Here is a 25,010-nt window from a genome sequence, read left to right on the forward strand (position 1 = left end):
GATCAATTATCTCAAATTGGCCCAGACTGTAAACATTAGAGCAAAAAGCTGCAGTTGCTTTATGCAGAACTTTATCTGATTACCAGATTTCAAAGCAGTAAATGTGCGATAATCTACCACATGAAAGAGTCAGACTGGATTTGTTGGAATGCACTTCCTTGTTTTTAAAACCTAGCAAAGAACCTAAAATGTAGCACAGTTTTGTCTGTGTCATATAGAAATGCCTGCTACAGTTTGTCACCAAAGTTTATACCCTATTGAGAATACTACTTTAGAGAGAGCATTTTGCATTGATACCTGAAATGAGAAAACTCCGTGGCAAAACCATAAAGCAAAAAGGCAAGAAAATACTTCAATACACCATGAGAATAAATGTGTAAAAAAAAAATGATACTGGTTAAGCAAGTTTATGTATATATAAACATTAATTAAAGAGAAATTTACTAGTGCTAGAAGTTACAAATGTCATGTATTCCTATCCAAAGACATCAATATTTTAATTGTTTTGTTCAAAACCAATGACTGACAAAGAACATTGCAGATATAGTAGGTACATCAATTGATCTTTTTTTCAGACTGCAGTAGCTTTAATGCAAACTAAAGCCATTTTTTTACACATAACATCTGTAACTTTTTTAAAAATTATAAATGCTTTAGGATTGGGAGCTCCAGCTGGGGTTAGACTGAAGGAATCCTCATGACATCAGCAAGCAGGAATTGTATTTCATTCACCCTTTTCACCATGGTAAAGAAGTCAACATGATCCAGATGGTTGGTCTGGGTGTTTAAGAGCATCTGCTTTGTAATTGTTATCTGAGACACAAGCCCTTTCTTAATAGTGCTGAAATAATTGATTTCATCCATCCGCAAAGAACTCAGAAATGCAGCAATCTTCTTCCATTATTCTTCAGGGTGAGGAACCTTCTAAATGGCTTAACATGTTGCTGGTTACCATGAAGTTATGTAGTTTACCAAGAGACCAAACAAGTCAGGAGAAAATTGTAATCCAATGATCTGATTTCACTGAGTAATAATATACTAAGAGTGGAGTTAATAATAAACTGGAGTACTAGCAAAGTGCTAAAGGATCCTATTTTTAATTTTTTGAAAGTGTCATTTGTAATTGCAAATACATAACATTAAAGTGGAAATACACAATTGAAAAGAGATCTGTAGGAATTCAAAGTATGAAGATGGGGGATTGTTGTTTGTTTATTTTAGAAAAAAAAATCAAAGCAAGTTCTCAGTTTGTACTTCACTATATAATACTCCTTAATGTAAACACACACACTGCTTCTGGGATGCAAAGTACGCAGATACAGTACATGCTTCTGTGAGAATATATTGGTGTTGCTTACATGGATACTTTTTTTTCCTTACAAATCCAGCAGACTTGGAGAAAATAAGCATTCCGTCTTTGCTGTTATATAATTTCTGACAGAGTTTACTTAACACTCAGGAGCTGGGTTTGTTAGGAGAGAAGAGATATGGTCCTCTTATTAAAGGCCTAATCCAACTCCACTGCAGTCAGTTTAACTGCAGAAGCATCCACTTCCTTCTGATCTTGGACATGCTTTTGGAAACACAGTGGACATGCTTAGAAGCTTAATTTAGTCATCAGAATAGACACACTCGTACCAACATGGTAGCAGAAAAATTATACATACTATTTCGTAAGGGACAAGAGGACCACAACTTCATTCCAATTCAAATCTTAATGCTGGTAATTTCTCAGTGTCAGATCTATGAGGTTGAGGATTTATATAGTCTCACACTGTTTTCCCTTAAGTATGCTATTTGTATCCCTTTCCATCATCTCCCGAGCAACAAGATACTATATGATTTTTCTTTCATTGATCACTAAGATACCATTTCAAAATAGACAGTCAGGGGCCAAAAATTAGTCTTCTCAGTGGAGACTCAAAGCACAATATAGTACCTCATTAACAGCAACACAACTAAGGGTGTTGTTACATTACAGAGCTTCCCAGTACGGGCCACTAGAACTTGTGTGATTATGTCTAAGTGCTCAGAAAGTACTTTCAGGAAAGGTTTGATGAGAGACAGCAATGAATAAAGGAAGAATAAAGCCTGAATGTTGCCCTGTCCAGGCTCTGTCTCTTTATGCTTACATGTAGAACATGCATGTACCAGCACCACATCAGATACACAGTCTCGAGGAGACATTCAGATACCACAGTGGTGAATCAATATCTAGACAGATTAGAGAACAGACACATTAAAAAAAGCAAGTACCATCATTACACAGGAAACAGATTTGTGTATCAAGGAAAAATACCATATTATATCCTTGTAACTTCAATACTGTGTAATAGGAGTATACCCACTGGTTATAAACACCACCTCCTCTTCACCCCTTTCTTCCTCCATCCCCACCCGGTAATATCCAAGAGACTCTCAAATTATTGTGTAAACATACCCGACCACCCATGGCTGGCCCATATCAATTGACTTGAGCTTGGGCTTCAGGGCTGTAAAATTGTGTATAGATGTTTGGGCTTGGGCCAAGCTTTGAGACCATGTGAGAGGAGAGGGTCTCAGAGCCCAGTCTCCAGCCCAAGCTGGAACATCTACACCACAATTTTACAGCCCTGCAGTCTGAGCCCCATAAGCCCAAGTCATCTGACCCAGGCCAGTCATGGGTCTTTAACTGTAGCATAAACATGCTACATAGACATGCTCTGAGGCCTCAGAATATACTATATAGGAATATAATGTTTGGACAAAAGATCAGACGCCAGATACCGGGATATAGCTGACTTACACTGAGAGCAGGTAAGGAACGTAGGAAGGCAATAGTGGCTTATCTTGTCTTTCCATTCCCTGTGCATCGCCAGTACTCTTAGGTACAGTTACAGCAGCTTCTAACTTATTCCAGCTGCCAATGCCTCAAGAAGATGTAACCACAGCAGAGGATTAGCATAGGCCAAGGGCCTTTCAGCTTCCTCTCTTTGTCCAGCCATGTTCCCTTTTGCCTGTTGAGCTGGCAGTGGAGGTATGTGTGAGTTAAGAGTCCCTGCATCAGCTTTGTGCACTGAGGTGTTCCACCAAGCTGTTTAAAATGTCTTCTGGGCCAAATTATACCTGCAGTGTAGGTATGAGAGGGTCTGACCTCACATCAGCATTAACGGGCTTACAACATCTGGTCGTCAGTTTCCCTAGGACATATCAGAAACAGAGTGTGTGAGTTGTAAAGCCAGATAATGCAAAGCTCCACTACATTGATTATTTTAGGGTATGCCTCGCCTAAATCATGTAATCTTCACAATGCACCTGTATTGCATATTGTTGGCAGCAAGGGGACAGTAATCAAAAATGTTGGTCTTTTGATACCTTGTGCAGAGAACATGTTTGCAATGAGCATTTATTTTATACAGTATGTGGTGAGTGCCCAAGGCAGCAAGCTGTGAAAATATCCACCCACATCAGATAGGAGCTATTTGCATTAAGCAGATGTTGCTGCAAGGCTCAAAATCTGGGCAAGAGGAGAAAAAATATATATATCTTAAATGGGAATCCAGATATGCATTGCCAAATGTATAAGCCTCTGGAACAGTTCCTACTGAAACTTCCCCCAGGTTATCAGGAAGCTATAAAACCACAAAACTCATGAGAATTTACTCCCCATCCCCAATCAGGCTAGCAAATTAGTTATGAGAAGTAACTATTCCAGGTAGGCATACATAGGTCTCCTGTCCTGGTGCTGAATGGTTGTGATGACATGCAGATGTGTAACTGAAAATAATTAGGTGGAAATAAAAAGCCAGAGGTTGGCACCAGCTTCAAGAATAGACCAAGGAAACTGGGAAGCAGACTGAAAATGCAACCCCCAGATAAGATATGCTATATCCAGGAAAGTAACCAGAATATGGATGACAATGCAGACAAAAATATTAACAAAATGAGGTTTTTCAACATTGAGGTGCTCTCAGCAAAACAATTGAGGAGGCGCTTAAGTGCATTCCTAATCAGAGAACATTTAAACAGAGTTCCATTGACTTCCATGGCATTTAAGCCTATGGTGAAGTGCTTTGTTGACTAGCACTCGACTTAGGGTATGTCGACACTTCAATCACAAGGTATGGTTTCCACTTGCGTAGACATACCCTAGCTAGCATAGCGTCTAGATAGCTAGCATCTAGATAGCTTGGATACAAAAGCAGTGAGGCTGAAGCATGCACTTCAGCATGGACTGTACAAGTTTGCCCAGAATCCTGGGTAATTACCCATGCAGCTAGCCAATGCTGAAGCTCACACTGCCATGGTTTCATTGATCTAAGACCTGAGTTAGCTAGATTGAAACTTGCTTGGATATATCTAAATGAGCTTCAGACACACCCCATGACTACAGTGTAGACATTCCCCTAAATCACATGCCTAAATGATTTGCTCAATCAGAGATTTCTGAAGAAGGCAAAGTCCCATTCTCCTAAATTTTCACTTTAACTATAAAAGAATAGCTTGAAACCAAGCTGCAAACACAGGGAACAAAAGGGAGGAAGCCATTAACAATACACCAAATTCCCCTTTCCATTCTAACCATAAACATACTGCTAAAGAAAGAGACCTCCATTTGGTCAGAAGGTGTTTGACAACCAACTTATACATATAATTATTCGTGTAGGTACCACAGTTACCATAGGTAACTGGTAAAATTTCAGGTAATAATCAATTATTTTGATCATTTGCTCCGGAAGCATATATGATTATCTAAAAATATTTAACAGGGAAGCCTTTTCTATGTCAGAGGTAGAGTTCTCTGCCAATGTGTATCCAATTACTGTACTACATCAACATGATCTGAAAAAAGGTACCTTCTGAAAATCCCACACACTGGTGATAAAAGGGGCTTAGAGAGCACAAGTCCCATTCATTTCAGAAGTATTGAGCATCTTCAACCCCATTTAGAGTAAATGGGAATTGCAGGTGTTCAACATCTCTGAAAAAAACTATCAGAAATTGGGACACCCAAAATTAGTGGAAGCTTTCAAAAAATGTGGCCTTAATCTTTCTGTGCCTCTGTTCTCCATAAGTAACATGGGGATAACAATAGTTTCTCATCTCACAGTGGTATTGTAAGGATGAATTCATTAATGTGAGTAAGTCAAAGAAAAGAAACAAATTTTAAAAAATGAAGAAATTTTTGAAAAGTATTTTAAAATAATTTAGCATTAGAATGATGTGAATTACAGATATTTTTCATTCACTGGCAATTCAAAGCAAAATTAAAAAAAAATTGTTTGGGGTCAAATGAAATGCTTTGTTTTAACAAAAAACAAAACACTTCATTTTGATTTGGACGGCTTTTAAATGTTTGCTCTTAAAAAATAAAATGAAAAGGAAGTTTTGAAGGAAAAAAAAGTAATTTCAAACCAAATAGTCCAAACATTATTTTTGCAATTTTTGAAACAAAATGTTTTGTTTTGTTTTAAATTTTGGGTGGCGGAGAAAATGGGTTGACCAAAACAATTAAGAGAAACTAACATGATTTTGGAAAATGTTCCAGTATTGCCATATCTGCATTTTTTGGTGGAAAAAAGTTTCATCAAAAATTTTCACCTACCTCTGCTTAGGTACACAATCTCATTATAATCCTTTCAGAAACTGCATATAGTACACTTTGTCCAACCTTATCATAGAATCATAGAATATCAGGGTTGGAAGGGACCCCAGAAGGTCATCTAGTCCAACCCCCTGCTCAAAGCAGGACCAATTCCCAGTTAAATCATAAACCTTAATTTGTAGGATTGCAGCAGTCAACCATAGGGCCCTCATGCAAAAGATTCATTATAAAAAGAATGCTAGATCCCTGCTTTCTCATCTCCAAAAAGATACAGAATCCCATAATTGTTTTAAACTATTTTCCATTAATTCCTTTATTAAGTCTGTTACTTTTGTAGCCTGAACACCCTTTCCCATAATCTGCCTGTCAATAAATTACCATCTTCCTTCCCCTTTTCTCCCGCCCCCCCAGATTATTAGCATAACCTATGACCAGAGTAGTATGGACAGAGGTGATATCCTCCCCATTATGGAGGTGAGCAAGGAGGGACCTGGCAATGGAGAAGATCATGTCATGTGTTGCAAAATGCATAGGTCTTCATTTCTTGATTTCTTGATTATCATGCACATTGTGAAGAGAGTGGTCACTTTGGATGGGCTATTACCAGCAGGAGAGTGAGTTTGTGTGTGGGGGGGGGAAGGGGGGGAAAACCTGGATTTGTGCTGGAAATGGCCCAACTTGATGATCACTTTAGATAAGCTATTACCAGCAGGACAGTGGGGTGGGAGGAGGTATTGTTTCATGATCTCTGTGTGTATATAATGTCTGCTGCAGTTTCCACGGTATGCATCCGATGAAGTGAGCTGTAGCTCACAAAAGCTCATGCTCAAATAAATTGGTTAGTCTCTAAGGTGCCACAAATACTCCTTTTCTTTTTGCGAATACAGACTAACACGGCTGTTACTCTGAAACCTGTCATTTCTACATAGAGTTGCCTGATGCAACCATTTCTCTGTTCACTTTCAGTTTGTCAAACTTCCACTGGAAGATAAGGGGTTAGTATTTGTGTTTATGTTCATGAAATTTCTACAGTGAAGACATACATGTTTCTTTTTGCAATAGCCTGGAGAAAAAAAGCAAAAGCACATTATTTACCAAACTAAAAAGACACCATTTTGTGAAGTGACAATTTGCACTCCTTTCTCAGACATCCCCACCACCAAGTGAATCCTGGATTGTTACTGTTTCATAGAGTCCACCTGTTATGATGGGAAGAAAGAGAAGAGACAAGATTGGGTGAAAAAACCCAATCTCCCACTGAAGTAAATGGTAACATTCCCATTAACTTCAATGGGGCCAGGATTTCACCAGCATCTCTGCATTGCCACATCAGTCATATCTTTGACTCCAACAATAACCAAACAGCACTCCCCTTAGTTTAACCCTCCATTATAACATCATATTTATCATTATAAAAGATACTGTGAATTCAGTATAAAGTTGAAACTGCATTGCATGACATTTAAAATTCTTCTTGATGACGACACTGACCTCTTTTTCCATTTCTATTCAAACCTATTTTTTTGTTAGTGAATTTCATTAAATCCCTAGCTATCTAGAAATTCATATTGTCACAGTGCTGTATACAACATGCACTCTGAGCACTTCACAGCAGCAAAGACAGAATTCAGATTCTCCTGCTTCAAAAATGCAGTCCCCTACAACTCAAGTTAAAATAGAATCTCGATTAGCTCGTATCAATATAGCATCTATGACAAATGGTTGAACAGTACTGATTGCACAAGGTAGAAGGCAGTGATAGATACACTAGCCAGCTCATAACTTTCTTTAAAAAAAAATAAAGAACATTAATCCTGATTATCCCTTTATATCAGCATAAATCAGGGGGAACGCTGCTGAAGTCAATGGAGTTACATGGGGTGACAATGGATATAAATGAAAGGAAACTTAGGCCCAGTGCTCCTGTTTTTGAACTAGATTACACAAATGACTCAACTGCTTCAAAATATCCAGTATTTATATAACATATTATTGAAAGTTAGGGCATAACTACTGTACCTTACCATGAGGTGGTACATTTTACAGAAGCTTGTATGTGTTCAAACAGTAAGCCTCGATGTGTGATGCTGTCTATGCTTTATTCTTCAGGTTTAAACCCCATCTCCTTGTTAGGCGTTCTGGGTAGAGAAATCCAACAGTACAATTACAACAGCCACTAGAGAGTATATAAAATATTACATTCACAAGTTACTATATTACATGTGATGCACGAGATAGTTAATACATAGGAAAGTTAAAACCAGTAAGGCCCCACTTTAATGGACGCATAATCAATAGGACTACTCTCATGCTTGAAGTTAAGCATATGCTCAAATACCTTGCAAAACTGGCATCTAAAAATAGTAGACTCTATTGTCCCAAAAACGTTTCTGGGACAGCAAAAAGATTTAGCTAAACCACTTTTCATATAAGCGAGAGAGAGAGAGAGAGTCTGAAACATACACAGGACCTATAACAGCATTAAGGAGGGTTTAACCGGGCTGTACTGTATTAGAGATGCTTTAGTTTTATGCACATTACATGGCACCATTTTATAACTTAGAGGATAAAGTCTCTAAGTGATGAACAAAATCACTAAGATTTTACTGCATAATGAAAACTGATCAGTTACTCGTTTATACTCTGACCCAAACCAAAGCAACAGTTCTTCTATTCCCATCCTTTGTAAAATACAGATGGGTTAAATTGGGCTGCAACATAGCTTAGGGATTTGTTTTAAATAATTCAGAGCTAAAGCTGTCATTCCGCACCTAATTTTAAAACCTTTATGAAAAGGGAGTTGAAATCTTAAACTATTGAATTCCTGACAATGTATAAATGTGTTTAAACAAAGACTGCCTGAGATACTGCATACAAAGAGATAGCTGTGTGAAAGGTGTTTATTCAGCAAAAACCATTTACCTCTGCATTTATTCAGAAAACAAAAAATTATTATCCTAAAATAAATCAAAAGTGCTGTCTGCCTTGAGACTGTCTTATTTTGTATGAATCATTCTGATTTCAGGTCAGTACTGCATTTAGATAATTAAGATGAAAAAAAAAGGCTTTTTCTAGCTTCTGATATTATGCAACCAAAAACTTTCCACCTTCAAATATGTAACCGTTTTTCCCAATTATTTTATTTTTTATCTAAACATGTGTCATGATTAAAGCAATTTTGAAAATAATTTTCCTGGCCTGTAATATTTAATATTCCTGTCTTGTTAAAAGTTGTGTTTTATTACAGCTAGTCAGCACACATGGAATCTGTAGATAATTCTAAAGGTTGGAGTTGTAAATGATTAATCTGGGGAACACACACATTTTGCTCCTGCTATTTTAACTGGTCATTGGTGGTTTCCTTCTAGATATTTTCAAACATTCCTTTTTTCAGTGGATTTAAGGTGAATGAAAAAGTGCTGAACTGAAATGGAGGCAAAAGTCCTTTTGCCATAGCACAGTTGCATCTTGGGAGAACCACAAAAGCAAAGACCCAGATACTGAATACTTATTAAACTACTTAAATAATTCCTCCCCTGAGTAGCCCCACTGATTTCAGTGGAACTTCCCACAGTTGTAAAGTCAAATACATGTTTGTTATAACAGAGCCTTATTCACCCACACTCACCACTGTGCCTCATCTCTGCCCTAGAGAAACTATATGTAAGGTCAGTAATTTCGTTTCCCTTCTCATTCAGTCCTTCAGCTTTGCTGAGACCACTATCAATGTCAGTTATTAAGATGTTTTTGTATTGTTGACACATGTAGTGGGAACCACACCATGGTCACAAAGGGTACAATCCACAAAGGTACTTAGGCACTTTTGTGGATTGGAATGATTCCTTAAAATGGGACTAAACTCCAGCCTAGATGCCACCTAACCCTGTAGACACCTAAACTTACTTAGCACCTATGTTTTTGCCTCTGGGCATGCATGCTGCTGCTGCTGCCTCACTCTAGGTGCCTGGGCACCCATCTCCTGCCTGAACATACATGCTACTGCCTCATGCTAGGCATCTGGACACCTGTCTCCTGCCTAAGCCCTAGAGTGATTCACAAACCAGGAAAGATAGGTGCTCAGCCTCTCACATGCAAGGTCCTGATCTGGTAAGTGTGCTCAGAGGTAACCTACCACATCAGGCCCCTCAGGCAAATTCAAACAACACAGCCTCCCTTATAACTTTTAGCCTACTGGATAGGGCACTCACCCAGGATGTGGGAGAACCCTGGATCAAGTCCTCCCCCAACCCAAGGGGAAAAAAACGGGGATTTGAATAAGGATCAGCCACCTCGCTGGTGAGAGCTTTAACCACTAGGCTATAGGTACTCACCTGACATGAGGACGATCCTTGTTCAAATCCCTTCTCTAGGAGAAGGGGAGACTTCCCACATCCTGGGTTAGTCCCCTATCCGCTGCTCTAATGTTTATGAGAGAAGTCCTCCTCCTGCCCCCAGCTATTTTGTTTCAGGCTCTGCATGCAACTTCCTTCTTCCAATCTTACCCCAGTTCATGGATCTCTAGCGGAGCTAGTCGTCTCCCTGCAGCCTGGATTTAGGCACCTATTTCCATGGCATTTCCCATTAGCTATCTTAGGCAGCTCCTACCCAGCACGTGGCTCAGCGGATTGCAGTCTAAGGCACCTGTCTCTCCCCTTTCAGAACTAGGCACCTAACTCAGGCTTTTTGGATCACAGCGTTCTTCCTGTGATTTTCTAGAAGCCTAAAAGTTAGGCACACAATGCGCTCAGTGGTTAGGGCACCCAGATGGGAGACCCAGAGTCCAGTCCCTGGGCTCCAATCAGCCTTTCATTATTTATCCACAGTGGAACAGCTCCAACAGAAGAGACTGAGGGAGCCTCACATCAAAATATCCCATTGCCCAGGTGTTAGAACACTCTCCTGAGAGGTAGGAGAGAGGCTGTTCAAATCATTCTTCCCCTCCCCCCATCGCCCAGAAGAGGGCGGGATTTAACCTGGGTCTCCTACATCCCAGGAAGTTCTCTAGCCACTGGGCTAAAAGTTATGAAGTACGCAACACCACAGGCCAGATTTTGAATGGGACCAATCCGGTAGACATGCTCAAAGACCACCTACTGGATCGGGCACCAAATACAATGTAGATAGCTGAATATATATGTTCCTCCAGTTGGTGAACTGTTCTGTTGCTTAGGCAGGAGACAGGTGCCCAGATACCTAGAGTGGGGCAGCAGAGTGCCACTGGTACACTGATGATTGCAAGTTAGGAGCGGAGTGAGTTTTTGGCACCTACAGATTAGGCAGCAGCCAAGTGGGACTTTTGTGGATGCTACACACTGCGATTTAGGTGCTTAACTCTGGACTGTTGGCGCCTAAATTGCTTTGTGGATTACACGCTTAGTCACTGTCTGTTTGGACTGGTTTAGAATGAGTGACACAAGAGGAACAGCTCTGTATCCCATGACCAAGTCCCAGCGTCATTCAATTCTGTAGTTTATCACATTCACTGATGCATGTTTCATAAACTCAGTGAAACTAAGGAGGATGCAAATAGCTCAATACACTAACTTTTTGTGTCTTGGCATATTACCTTCTGCTGGCAACTATAGGCTTTGCCACAGATATGCTTTCAGTACATTTCCAGAACTCAGCCCTGGAATATTCTTCTTAAACTTCATACCAGGCATTTTGTGCTAGAGACTAGATCAAACCAAAATCCTGACTGTACACATCTGCTGAACCTTGGGCAAGTTCAGATTTAGAGTTCAGCTCTGAACTTTGTTGTTCATTAGTCCATATCGTAGGAATACTTGTGATGTTTTAGTATCAGACATATATACTGCCAGAATGTGAAATAATGCCAAACTTTCCTTTCAGAGGGTACATTATATATATCCTTAATTTTCATTTGTATACTTTTCTATCCATTTAAAACCAAATGAATAAGTCTACTTTTCTTTGTGTTGGTGAAGAATGTGGATCAGCTGCTTACCTTTGTGGTTGATGAAAAGGTGTCTTGTCCTCAGAAAAAGAGAAACCAAAGACTCCAATTTTGCAACTAAATCTGTGCAAGTAAAACTTGTGCTTTCACAGAGCCCCAGTGATGTTTGCTTACATGATTCAGATTGCAGGATCGGATTAGGGCCTGAGGGAAAACCTAACAGGTGTTAAAAATGTTTATCAGCTGGTTAAGAGGGAGATATAACAAAAAAAGCAGCTAATTGCAACATGGCCACTTTAGGACTACAGCTGCCTACGTCTACCCAATTTAAAGGGCTAGTGCTCAGAAAGGAATACTAGGAAAAAGTTCCTACAAAAGGGCAGTATATGTACTGGAGATAGGAATAGTTGGGACCAACCAGTCACAAAGGAAAATATGCGGGAACAGGCTGCTGCCATATATCATCACCACTATAATCACATGAGCTATTTTCTGATTTTCCCAGGCAAAATTATTTGAGGGGACATCAATGCTACTTCCATCAAGAGGGATTAGAGCTGGTTACAAAAAGTGCAGAAAATGAGATTTTGCCACAGAAACAAACATCAACAACAAAACAGAAATTAAAACGATGAAAATTTGTTGATTTTTTTTCTGTTTCTGACCACATATTGTAAGAATAAGGGGGAGAAAGTATATATAAATTGCATGATAAAAATTGCTTCTTGGCTTCAATTGGATACACAGATATTCTGGCCTATAAGAAATGGTTTGTAAAAACTGACATCTCCCTGCTATGATTTTGTTTTTCACAGCACAAGGAATTAAAACAAATCCCACATTGTTTTTGTACTTTGTTATTCCTTTGTTTATATCTTTGCAAAGCCATAATAACATGTAACCAGCAGTCTTTAATTAGACTGGGAATTTTATATGTTGTTTAGAAATTATTTTATTACAACAGAGAAATAAATATTTCAAACACATCCATTGTTTTTCAAATTGACAATTTATTGGAAAAATTAATACAAATGTCTTCCTTCCTCATTTTCAATTGAATTATATAGTCCTACTCCCACAGAACATCGTGCCTGATTCTGATCACACTTACAATGGTGTGAATCAAGAATAATTCCACTGTAGTCACTGGAATCACACCAATGTAAGGCCCCTATTATGCACTGTCAATCAGATTGCTATGGCCATACATTATACCATAGACTCCACAACCTTTGGGAGATCAGAATCAGACCCATTATATCATGTAGTATGAAAATTAACTATAGCTTGTCATGCAAATAGACAGACTTCAACATTAAAATTAACATGTGGAGTTACTAGTTATTTGTTTCACAGGTGCCCAGAAAAATGGGTTACATGGGTAGAATGTTCATTATAGGGAGTATAATTTTCTTTATATTTGTAAATTTCAGTTTCCTGTTTGGAAGATACTATATAATTAAAAGCAAAGGAGGACTTGTGGCACCTTAGAGACTAACACATTTATTTGAGCATAAGCTTTCGTAGGCTATCATTTTGGAGCTTGAAGCCTGAATTGCTCAGATTTTCTTTTTCGGTAAAGGCTATAAACTCATACCCTTTGACAAAGTGAGACATACTGTCATTGTTATATGGTAAATTTCTGCTCCATTAGGATGAAATTAAGAAACAAAACATTTGGGCTGAACTTCAGAAAAAAATCTTTAAAAGTGAGATCTGTTAGACTGTGGAATCATCTCTCTAGAGAAGTAGTGAAAGCCGCATCACAAGTAATCATTAAAAACAAAAACAACCCTGGAAAATATACTGTGTGCAACAACTGTACGTTCTTACTTTAAATGCTAGGTGTCATAAATATAAAGGGAAGGGTAAACCCCTTTGAAATCCCTCCTGGCCAGGGGAAAGCTCCTCTCACCTGTAAAGGGTTAAGAAGCTAAAGGTAACCTCGCTGGCACTTGACCAAAATGACCAATGAGGAGACAAGATACTTTCAAAAGCTGGGAGGAGGGAGAGAAACAAAGGGTCTGTGTCTGTCTGTAGTCGTCTTGGCCGGGGACAGAACAGGAATGGAGTCTTAGAACTTTTAGTAAGTAATCTAGCTAGGTATGTGTTAGATTATGATTTCTTTAAATGGCTGAGAAAAGAATTGTGCTGAATAGAATAACTATTTCTGTCTGTGTATCTTTTTTGTAACTTAAGGTTTTGCCTAGAGGGGTTCTCTATGTTTTTGAATCTAATTACCCTGTAAGATATATACCATCCTGATTTTACAGGGGGGATTTCTTTATTTCTATTTACTTCTATTTTTTATTAAAAGTCTTCTTGTAAAACACTGAATGCTTTTTCATTGTTCTCAGATCCAAGGGTTTGGGTTTGTGGTCACCTATGCAAATTGGTGAGGCTTTTTATCCAACATTTCCCAGGAAAGGGGGGGTGCAAGTGTTGGGAGGATTGTTCATTGTTCTTAAGATCCAAGGGTCTGGGTCTGTAGTCACCTAGGCAAATTGGTGAGGCTTTTTACCAAACCTTGTCCAGGAAGTGGGGTGCAAGGTTTTGGGAAGTATTTTGGGGGGAAGGACGCGTCCAAACAGCTCTTCCCCAGTAACCAGTATTAGTTTGGTGGTGGTAGCGGACATTCCAAGGATAACGGGGGTAATATTTTGTACCTTGGGGAAGTTTTGACCTAAGCTGGTAAAGATAAGCTTAGGAGGTTTTTCATGCAGGTCCCCACATCTGTACCCTAGAGTTCAGAGTGGGGGAGGAACCTTGACACTAGGATTTTAGGAATATGGAGTTATTTGATTTAGTCTTTTACCTTTCAATGTCTTTTAGTCTTTCCTTACTCTAGAAATGCATTTCCATGCTCTATGCAAATGATTGTGGCAGAAGTTTCTTTTGATTGTGAGAATCTTGAACTTTTGAGCAATCTGAGGACTGCTTTAATTTAGGCCTTGTCAAAGCTGTGGATTTGAGCAGGGGGGTTGGACTAGATGACTTCCTGAGGTCTCTTCCAAACCTAATATTCTATGATTCTGTGACTTGCCCGGGTTACAGCCACTGGCCAAAAGTGTAGTCACTCTGATGCACCCCCTCCCTCTTAGTGTAAGACAGGAAAAGGTACAAATAGAATCTGAGACAAGTACTGTACCAAAAGCTAGGTGCATTACTGTGTGTATGTTGAGAGCTGCAAAGATGGAAATGAGTTTTCCTACCTCTGGTGTATCACTTATTGACTACTACATGGAGTAGGATAGGCCAATGATCTAAGAAAGTTGGCACATTGAATGGGCCTGTACTGTCATGGCAATTAACATTCCTGACTCTTCAGGTCACATCTGTCTTGCTGCTTAAAATGAACAAACAAATGTTATTTGTTACACCCGGAATTTATTGTAGGACTTTTTAAATCTTTGACAGTCAGAAGAAATGCATTGGTTTTCGTAATTAAAAAATGTTTCAGTCTTCAGGTTCACTTTCCTTCTTTTGAATGTTAAACGGATTGTGCTGATGAGGCATACTTGGCCCTTCGAGGCCCCCTTCTGGAGGTCCTGTGGTCCTAGTACACCCTGTCCCAGGAAGGAGCAGTGGAGGTGAGTCCTCCAGACCTGCCTAGAGAGGTGTGGAAGCAGCCAATCAGAGCCTAGCAGGCTCAGCTAAAAGGAGCTGCAGGTGCCAAGCAGGTCAGTTCCTTGCTGGCCAAAAGTGGGTGGCTGGACTGGGGGAAAGGGGGACCTGAGAACTGTAACCCCAAGGGAATGAATGAATAAAGATAAAGGGTTCAAGGGGGAAAGCAGCAGTAACAAACAACAACTAATTAAAGGAAGCTGTATGTGGCTGCCGTTTAAAGGGTTCCTGGGCTGAAACAGGGAGTACTGGGTAGGCCTGGGTTCTGCTGCCCTTCACCAGTGAAGGGGCTTGAACTCTGAGCACAGGACAAGGCTCCTTTAGAGGCCTGAGCAAAGGGCTGATTTAAAAGGCCCAAAGATGGAGCTGAAGACCCTGGTGGGGACAGTACGGTGAACCCATTGCTACCCTGGGAGGGGCTCATATTGACCAAGTGACTTGACTTAAGGGCTGAGCCTATGAAGACCCACCTAATGAGATCACCAGGAGCATGCACAGGAATAAAAATTTGTCTTCTTTTGGAGGCAGTAGCTTGCCCCCCACATGGCTTGAGGTGTTGGCTCATGCTCTCCCTGCCCTGGCCCCTAGAGAAGTTCTGTGCCCTCACTGACTGGGGGGGCCTGTGTCCCAGCTTGCCCCTCTTCTGCACACCCTCAGCAAACAACAGGGGGTGCCAGGAGTGAAAAAAGTGGCATACCACACCTTGCTAGTAGGAGGCACTCAGTAGGTGAGTGCTGCCCCATCACACTCAACCTATGTGTCTAAATAGCAAGCATGATTTTGTAGGCAAGCATGGAAGCCTGGGTTTTACTCCTAGGCTTTTGTACACATCTTGTGACCTAGCACAAGTCTTAAACCTTGTACCTTACTCTCCCCACCTATAAAATGGCAATAATCATCCTTATTTCATTGGGTGCTATGAGACTTAATCTGTTAATATTTGTAAAGCGATCTGAGATCTTCAGATGTAAGGCTGTAGTTAGGTGCAGAGTATTGTCATTATGATAGCTTCTTATTTATTACAAAAATACAACTTGGACCTTAGATATGACAAGAATTAGCTTTCACCAGGCATGCTTTGGAGATTGCTCTGCTCAATAATTAAGGCTTAGTTTACATTGCAATGTTTGTATTTCGTGCTCCATTTTGTCTGTGTACTACAGGAAAGTTGGTGGTCAGAATTTTCTATGATTTATGGTATCAAGCACAGTTTGTTGTACTCTTCAAGAGGGAGTTAGGTATTTTCAGAAGCCTCTAAACCTGATAAACATTTTTTATGTGGCTCTCAAAGGATGCTGCATGATAGTGATACCTGTGGATGACCTGTAAAAGCCTCACCCATGTGCTGAGCTTGTCCATCTTTTGACATCTACATGTAGTTTTCAACATCTGGAACCTTTTGTCTGAACCCCCAACATTTTGATGGTTAGGATAAAATAGACTATATGGACTTGAAACAAACTCATACAAAATTAAAAACAAACAGCTTGCCCAACTAAAAATAAATCATTATTGGTGTATTCTGGCAACCCATGATCATCTTCTGAGGGATGGAAGGTGAGAAGTTTGTGATTTTTATTATGGTTATTTTTAAAACAATTCTCTAACTCTGAGCTTCACCATGGCATGAGAGAACCTCCTGAGGGTTAGCAAGGTGTATGGGTCTCAACATAGTGAATTGTTGCTGCTTGCATCTTGATCACATTTCTCTAGAGCAAGCAGACTCATTTGTGCTTCCAATGGCCTCTTGGGCTATGCTTACACTATGAACAAGGGGTGTGATTTTCCTGCAGGTGTATGCATACTTGCACTACAATCATTGAGTTAGAATGAGTAGAAATAGCCCAGTAGCAGCATCGGAAAGGCATGACTGAGCTGTGCCAAGCAGAACCCCATCTGAAACACAGAGTTACTGTAAGTATGTGTACGCAAGCATGGGAATCACACCCCTAGCTCGTAGCATGGACATAGCTGTAACGTCAAATGTATGGCTTGAGCATTGAGCTCAGTTTTTTCTCTTCACTTGCAGAAATGCCACTTCTGATGTGGCTATATTGTGAACTTATCCTTTAAAATCTGCATTGACTGAGTGAAGAATCACCATTAGAAAACTGACCACTGTACACATAGTTTTGCAACCTGCCAGTTCATCACAATTTGGTTTAAGCAATTTCTCCCTAAGAAGCTCAAAATTGGGTATGTTTTATCCATCCACATTTCCCTGTTTCCCTTCTGTTATGTCTCAGGTTCTTTATCTGGGTTTGAGAGAGATTTAGTGTCATCTCAGTTAGTGTAAATTGGCATCCCTCCATTGCTCTGGCCTTAGTACAGTATGTAAAGAAAGAAAATGAGCTCTAGTCTGGCTGTGAACATTGCACAGATTGAAAATTGGCTTAACTTGGAGCCATTTAACTATGCTGTTGCAATTGAGCAGTTAGAATTCAAAACACTATCTTTAGAAATAAGGAGTTTGATTCTCCTTCCACTGACAGTTTTCAGCAGTGTAGCTGCATTGACTCAAAGCAGTGTAGGTAAGGAATCGGATCTTAATTAGAAACCTGGCTTTTCACTGCCTTGAATCTTGTACAGTCACAATGTGGTTGTAAGTGGTATATCCATATTTTACTTTGTGCTGTTGTAAATTACTACACCGAGTAGAAAGCAATGGAGAATTAGAACCTAGGTGCTCTGTCAGTAGTTGCACAAGTAAAGGGGGCTTTATACAATGTCTCCCTATCCAGTTCTGAGGCTATCTGGAAACCAGTTCAGTGCTGGGATTTCTCTAAGTTGTCTGATTACAACAGCTTCCAGTGGGGTGTTCTGCCAGCTGAGGATCACTGAAATGCAGCAGGACTCCAACCAGGCCTCTGGCTAACACCCCTGTTCCCTAAGTCATGGGCCAAGAGGGGACTTCCGTAGGGCCAGTCCTATACCACTTAAGTATTCATGGAATATTTCAATAGTGTAGGGGAAGAAAGAGAAACTGACTTTACAGCCACTTTGCACCGCCAGTTCAGAATAATAAAGCTGCACTAGGGCTAAGCATCTGGTGTGCTAAGATGCCTAACACAGCTCCCATAATATTAAGATATGCCTGGAGCAGAATCCCAGATGCATTCAAGACAATTAAATCAGAACTTTAAAAAACTCGGCTCCCTTTTATGCTGCTGCTTTACCTCATGCTGCTTTGCCGTTGGTAGCATGCACCAACCTCAGCCTTACTTGTATTCAGATATAGATTCTGCATGTAATTCTATGAATAGTAGGCAGCTTTAATCAGAAATCTTACATGAAAAGAGCAGCAATTTCAAAAGCTCTTACATGGAAGCCTTGGAGACTGTTTGTCAGTGGCTATGTTTGGAGCATGGGGTACAGAGATTTAACTGTCCCATTAACATTAAGGAGTCATGAGGGTAAATGTCTGTGCGCCATTCTAACAATGTACTCAAAGGTCTGGCAAAGAGCCTGCTGCAAGTTCTAAATGTTATGGGGGGTGCGGGCGGGGGGTAGCCTCAGCTAATGTGTACTTCCACTGAAGCGGGGGAGTTCAGCTGCCATATACCAGCTGAGGATCTGGCTGAACATTTGTAAATAAAGACTCTGCAAAGCAACACAATAGCTTTTTGGTTTAAAAGTTAAGGGAGAATGTATGGTCACGTACATAAGACTTACATAAAATAGCAAAAAGACATGGCAAATGGCTTCAGTTACATTTTGAAAGCATCTGAGAACACTGTCAGCAAAATCTAAAACACATATTGATTTAATATAAGAGCTATGCTGGCAGTCATATAACTGAAGTGTTACTACCCAAAAAATTAAGATAGTCCATTTAGTTACAGTTTGCAAGAAGGTGCTTTTTGGAGACCCACAATTAAGCTACTGTACACCAGAAGGGGCTAACTTAAAAACGTAGTCCGGAATTTCAAAATCTTTTGATCCTGCAATCTGTTTATGAACACCTGCAGTTATATCGCATGCACGTTCATTGGAAACAATCTGTTAACACTGTAAAATTATTATAGTGTAGTCCCATAGCATGTCACACTGTGGCAGTGCCTTTGATCTCCGCCCCTGGGAAACATTTTTTTCATGTGGGCAGCAGCAGCTGTAAATACAATGTTAATACTATTAGAGTATCAAATCTCCCTTTTATTTTGCTGGCTGAAGTCAGAGGGTTTATGCAGTACTACACTTCCCATATAACATGCTTTTAAGTTTCTGAAGTTTCAAGATAACCTAGTAAATGGACTATCTTAGATAGTTTTACAATGGAAATACATGAGAGGAAAAAAGACCTTTCTGTTCTCTTTAAATCTGGGAACACAATCTGGTGATAAAGATGTGACGATTATGATTTACATTTTGATCCTTGGCTCAGTTGACTCTCAGTCAAGCTTTTGCTCTACGACTTTGACTGGAAACAACCTTTTGGCTAAATCTTTAGCTAAGTTTGGGATGGTGCTTGAAAGTTGTCAGATTGGATTCCCATTGCCTGTGATATTAATGAAGAAAAGTTTTTTTAAAAATTCAAATTAACTCTGTCAGTGCTTCTGTTTGTCTTCTAGCAGCACTGAAAACCTAGTCACATTTACTTTACCCCATACAAATCTCTGCCTGGCTCACTGCCCACCACTGCACCGTGCACACTATTAGCACCCTCTGCCCCCAAATCAACAGATTCGCTAACATTCTCTGAGAAACACTATAAAGGATAACCTGCACTAGGTACCATGTCTGATAAATGTAAACACCTATTCAGAGCTCTAGGGTAATGCTACCCTAATTCCTACTAGTTTACTCTAGTGTAATTATTTTGCAATAGCTTCTTGGCTATTCAACATGTAAAGTTTTAGGCGGGCTACTTTCTAAAGATTAGGCCTTTCTTTTTTCTTATCTCTACTGGGTGTCCATGGTTAGTACATACGTAAATAAAAAATGCTAAGATAAAATTGCAGGCACAAGTTGGTGATGTAATCTTAACTCTGCTCCCTCTTTCTCCTTTTTGCATGCAGAATATGAGAAATGTGCACCAAAGAACCAAGGTTTCATGAGTTGTTTTATCCATGCTGGTCTCGGACATCAGGTGATTTTTCACCCCTCTCTCCCATTTTTGCTTTATCCATGTAAGTGCTGCAATAGGAAGATATGGTGTGACTGGACAAGGTCCCACCTGTGTCTACACAGACTAGTCAGAGACCTTCAGTTGTCAAACACCACTATGTAACTTATTTACATAACTCTCCCCCCACCCACCTTAGTGATCCATATACCACATCACTTGCAGCTTCAGTTCTCCTCAAACCTCTGCTAAGAAGAAAAGGAAGAGCTCTCTCCACCCCAAGATCTTCTGGGTCTAACTTCTAGCCTGCCTTTCTCACCAAGCATTTACTTCCTATGCTGCTTTCTACCCTCTGTTAATGGGCTAATTAGTGCTTTAGAGCTTCCCAGCTCATTCTAATCCCCACTAATTAGGCAGTCAGGTGTGTGATTGGAATGCGGCCTCAGGTAGTGGTTCTCAGTCCTCTGTCACACAGGGCATATGAGGTTTGTATACGCATTTGGGGTTCTGTGCTTTGGAGCAAGCTGCGTCCAGTTCTTCTTGATAACCAGCCTATGAGAGTGGTGGGACTAAGTTGGAAAAGGCAGACAGTTTGGAGTTTCAGAGCTGAGGAGGGATGCTAAACCAGCCTCTAAAACTGATTAAAAGCTTCACAAGGATAAGAATTTCACAAGGATGTTTCAAAATGAAAAATCTGCAAAAAAACAGGAAAGGATGGAGAATAAAAGACAGGCCTGTGAGTAAAGATAGCCTGAAAAAATCCTTCATTCTGATTAATGGGAATTTTGCCATTGACTTAACTGGGAAAAGGATCAGTACCAACACTTGGAAAACTCTTCAAGACAGTAAAAAATGTTGTTCGGATCGTTGTGTAAAAACAGCAATGAAGTGAATCTCCATGAGAAATCAGAGAAAACAAGTACCTGTATAGCTTGTAAAGTGAGAGGATATTTTTGTGATATTCAGTCCTTAAATCTACCAGTATGTGAGTTGATATTGACTTAAAAGGCCCTCTATGTAAATATCCAAAAGTGAGGATTAAGCAGTTTCTGTATCTATGTAATAGTTCTTGTCTAACTCTAAACTTCTGCTTTTGTTACCCTGTGTTGGCTGACTGATTCTATTACTTTAATAGAAAATGAAACTGAACATTAACAAACCTGAAGTTTTTTAACAATATAAAAGGAGGTAAACAACATTTAACTTCAGATAGGGGGAAAATATGCAAATGAAGAAACCACCAGTGCAGACAGTATAGCAGGTGGAGGTGGTAGATGTGCAATAATCTTCTACATGCACTACTGGTAGAATTCTCAAATTTTGTACAGCTGGAGATGGCCGGTTGTGTGATCTGAGGCTCAGTACATGTTAGGCACTCCGGATATCTCAGAATAGCTTGTTGTAAGATCCAAGTCTCCCATGTTCTCTGTGTGTTTCCACAACTGGATGCTCATCTGGGGTTTTCAAGAGTGCTTAAAAGCTCCCCTATGCTCCTCATTTGTTGTCAGGGACACTGCTGAGCCTGTAGGCCCAGATTAAGCCATGCAGTTTACAGGTACCAGAACCACTCAGTTGCTCTGCATACAACACATCCAGTAACATCACTCCAAAATTATTAAAGTGCTCAAAATATTGGAGAGGGGGAGAGGAGAACTAACAGCTTTTCCCCTGTGTTTTGTTGACATTTCAAAAGTTTCTGACCAACCCTACTAAAACAAACACATGCAGGTTGGGTGACAGAGATTCTGATCCTCAGACAGACCAAGTTAAGGGCTTTGTGGCTACTGTAGAGATAAAAGAGAGGACAGCAGGGAAGAGGACTGGAAGGGTTGGGGGACGTAAGAGGCTGAGTACCTGTCTTGGGCTTTATAGGTCTGGATGGGGGCCGAAACAATCATAGGCTTCAGCACAGCTCCTGACCATGCTAGGGTCACAGATGCACAAATACTCCAACAACACAGGCACACCCCAAAGGCCAGCATGCACCTGTGAGCTGAGCATAAAGCTCAACAATTTTGGTTCTTTTGTCATAGATGCTCTAATAACATGTGGGCATATAAGGGTGGAATAGGCTGTGATGGCTATCAGTTGCTATTTACTACTTTTGTTTCTTTGTACTTCACAGACCTTCTGATCACTCCTCTCTGCTAGGTCTCTTGTTCCTTCTCCTCTTCCTCCCCATTGATCAGTGAACAGAACGTGGGTGTGGGGGGGATCTTTGCACAGTTCCCCTCCATTAGTAAATAGGGCAGGGGGCTGCCCAGGGTGTGATAAATGAATATAGGTAGTAGTGAAACTTTGTCCTAATAGTGAGTGAGAAAGGATTAATGAATCTCACTTAATCATTTCCTGCTTAGAATGCCTGGTCCAAACTCTATTAAAGTGACTGGAAACTTTCCCATTGACTTCAACTTGCTTTTAATCAGGCCCAGAGCGAGGAGTGATTCCTCTCAGCTCTATTGGCTCTGCTTGACTTAGAGAAGAGCTGATAGTTCAAACAAAAAACTTTTCCTCTTGCCCCAAAAGGTCTTTGTTCCACTTATGAATCAAATTCCCTCAAAACAGTATAGAGTTAAGTCCCCAAATCTATATAATCTTAAAGTCAGAACAATGGTGGCCAGGAACAGTTAGATTTAAGTTTGGCTTTAAGCCTATGCATACAGTGATGGGAAAAGTCTTTTTTAATATAAAAGGAATGAAATCAATAGTGTTCCCAAAACCCATAGTTCTTTAAAGAGAACATTCCATAAGACTCTTCCATATTACAGAAAGCTATTTAACTTTTGTCTGAAGAGTTTCTAATCAATTGCCCATTTTTACCCTTCTTTGTTATACTCCTGTGTGCAAACTTTCTGCTATTTAAATATCTTTACAAGTACTTAATTTTGTTGCATTTAGTAGACATTTTCACTATACATTTTAAAATCCTGAAAACTGGAATTTATTTTGAATGGTATTTAAAGGGTATTCTAAAACAGAACAATATTTTTCAAATGAAATCTATAATGAGCTGTTGAGAATAATTCAAGAAGAGAACCAATTAAACAATGCTTGAAACACAGGAAAACACTGCAAATACCACAATCGGAATGCAGAGCTTTGTAAGTAGGGAGAGTTATACTTATTTCAGGAGATAAGAAGTAGCAGCAAATACGTAAGTAATTATAAAGTTCCTTTTTGTTACTGTGGCTACAATAAAGAATTGCCCGTAGAGAGAATTTGGTTTTAACTGTATTAAGAAAAAATTAGCAACTAATTAGTACGCTACTATGTCTTTCAAGGCCACATAATCCAAGTTTTGTGTTTTGGTTTTTTTGGTGGTTTTTTTTTGGGGGGGTGGGGGGTGGTGGTGGTGGTTGTTTTTAATTTATTGGCTTTTGATATTTTAGAGCATTGTTTTGTGCATAACTGCCAATTTTCATTCTGAAGCTTTTGGTCTCCCTGTTTGAATACATGTGTATATATATATATGAAGTTCAGAGTTTGTTTTTCTTTAAAACAACAACAACAACAACAAAAACCTTCAGATATCTATCACTTATCTCATGAAAGCAATTAAAAACTTAGACTTTTATGCTGGTGCTCTTAAGGAGCATGAATTGGCACACTAGTAAACACATATTTACCCAGGGCACTTGTGACTCATGTCACACACATGCTAAAGGACTAAGTCCATAGATTATGCTGTAGAATTAAAATCAGAAATGACAGTACAGATACTGAAGTTTTCAAGCACTTTCCTCAAACCCACAGAAATCTGAAAATGGAACTGTGTGGGAGGCATTAGCTTCTACTACCTGCTGTTCATCTTTATGAATGAGTCAGATTTTCTATTAAATCTTTGCTGTATGTGAGCTTTTACCTCTCTGTTGCAGACAGAAGGAATGTGTATGGTACTATATAATTGCTTAGGTATTGAAATGGCACTGGCATCCCACTGTTTTGTGTAGAGAAGGTAGAATCCAATCATAATTCATATCATTTTAAACATTAATGATTCCTGAAGCTAGAAGTTTCAATAATGGTATGAGATTTAAGATTACACAGAGCAGTAAGACAAAAGGAGAGTGATGAGAGCAAGAGGGGGGAGATGCATGCATGCAATTCAAAGAATTCAGATCAAAGTCTGTCTGTCATTAAAGTTCTAGCTCTTTCACAAGGTATCTGGAATATCTTGACAAAACTGGAGAAAATCCTAAAACTTCTCCCAACTGGCTTTTCAGTTAAAGGGGTGGGGAGAACCTATTTCTTTGAATAAAAGTTATAAGGTCTGAAAACAAATAGAGTTACTTAGTTGCTGAAATCTCTATTTTGGCCTCGTGTGTCCCAATGACAGCATTAATAACTCTGGGTGGGATTTTCAGTGTTGGCCAAATTCTGCTTCCACTGAAGTCAGAGATTTCCTGATGACTTCAATGGAAGCAAAGTTAGGACAGTGCTGAATTGTGCTAAAAGTCTATTCTTCATGCTTAAACCAAAATATTTTTTTCCATACATATATCTTGATCTCACCTACATGATTCAGCATAGCACATACAAGTACAGACATATTCCTTCACACCTACTAGTTTTCCCCCTTCTTTCAACTGTGGACTTTCTTCTTGCATATTTTAAGTGGTTAAGCCTGAATTTTTTCCGACATATTCACCCTGATAGAGGCCCTGAGATGTAACCTGTGACAGCCAGGTAGTCATTCTTAAAACCACTTCTGGGTTATAAAAATCTCTTTTACTGAGTCTGAGGTGTTGTATGAAAAAATTACAGACACATGTCCTAATTGGGACCGCCTAATTATATTGAAAGGTACAGTTATAACATATGCT

This window comes from Lepidochelys olivacea (assembly GCF_965140295.1).
Source record: "Lepidochelys olivacea isolate rLepOli2 genome assembly, chromosome: 4".
Taxonomy (NCBI): domain Eukaryota; kingdom Metazoa; phylum Chordata; order Testudines; family Cheloniidae; genus Lepidochelys; species Lepidochelys olivacea.